A 1,512-nucleotide genomic window follows, 5' to 3' on the forward strand; every position below is an offset into this window, starting at 1 on the left:
TCCCAGGATGGGAGAGGGGGCAGGCTGGGCTGAGGGACACTCCCCCCCCATCCCACACCCAGTGCACGAATTTCGTGCACTGGGCCCCTAGTATATATATATATTGGCTTCAGAGAGGAAGGGAGAGGGAGAGAGAGATAGAAACATCAATGATGAGAGAGTGTTATTGATTGGCTGCCTCCTGCATCCCCCATAATGGGGATCGAGCCTGCAACTCCAGGATGTGCCATGACCAAGAATCGAACTGTGACTTCCTGGTTCATAGGTTGATGCTCAACTGCTGAGCCACACCAGCCAGACCAGGCTATGCTTTTTTAAAAATTATTATTGATTTTTTACAGAGAGGAATAGTTAGAAACATCGATGAGAGAAACATCTATCAGCTGCCTCCTGCACACCCCGTACTGGGGATGTGCCTGCAACCAAGGTACATGCCCTTGACTGGAATCGAACTTGGGACCCCTCAGTCCATAGTCCAACACTCCATCCACTGAGCCAAACTGGTCAGGGCTGGGGTATGCCTTTTTAAACTAGAAAATTTAACTGAAAAAAAGAGAGAAAATAACTTCCTCCATCTCATTTGTTTTCTTTGTTCTTCTGTGGAATTCTACCAAAGCTTCATTCTTTTCCCTGCTCCCAAGACAAAAATCTCAAGCCACCATCCAGGCATGGTCCTTTATCTCTGGCTGGTTGTGTCTGCATATCTGACCTAGTGTCACCTGAAACACAAAACAAAACTTCTCTTCCTTTCTCAGAATCACATTCTAAACTTTTTCAATTTATGTTGATACTACTCTCAGTTCCATCTAGTTTCCAACCTTAAGGAGTACCTGACATTTTTTTCTCTCCAGCCCATCATTCATCACTGATTGCTTCCTTCATTACATCATTTAGTTCATGCTTCTGTTACAATGGCCTTCCAGGTGCCCCAGTTTCACCACACAAATCTCTAAAACACATGTCTTTCATTATATTACTCCCTTGTCTAGGAACATCATTGTCTCTCTGATCAAACACGTGTTCCTATTATCAATAACACCCTGCCTAAATCACCCATTTTTTTATCCTTAATTCTTCCCAATAAGATACCCCCAATCTAATCAGGCTGGGCATTTCCATTTACAGCCTAATTCCTTCTCTCATAAAGCTCCTGTCTCTTCACTTTATTTTTTTAATCCTCTCCTGAGGACATTTTTCCATTGATTTTTATTTTATAATCTACACTAATAAAGGAGAAACATGGTAATTGGCATACGACCGCTACCCTTCCCATTGGTTAATCAGCGAGATATGCAAATTAACTGACAGCCAAGATGGCGACCAGCAGCCAGGCAGCTTAAACTGAACATGAGGCTTGCTTGCTTCAGTGAGGGAGGACTCCAACGTTCCCTGCCTCCCTTGCAGGCCTCTTAGCGGGCAGTTTGAAATATAGTAACATATGGAAGCTAAAAAAAACTCCAGAAACCTGCTTTCAGTGAGCTGGGATCTCTGAGCTGGAGCCAGATCTGGAGT

Source organism: Myotis davidii, unplaced genomic scaffold (assembly GCF_000327345.1).
Source record: "Myotis davidii unplaced genomic scaffold, ASM32734v1 scaffold509, whole genome shotgun sequence".
Taxonomy (NCBI): domain Eukaryota; kingdom Metazoa; phylum Chordata; class Mammalia; order Chiroptera; family Vespertilionidae; genus Myotis; species Myotis davidii.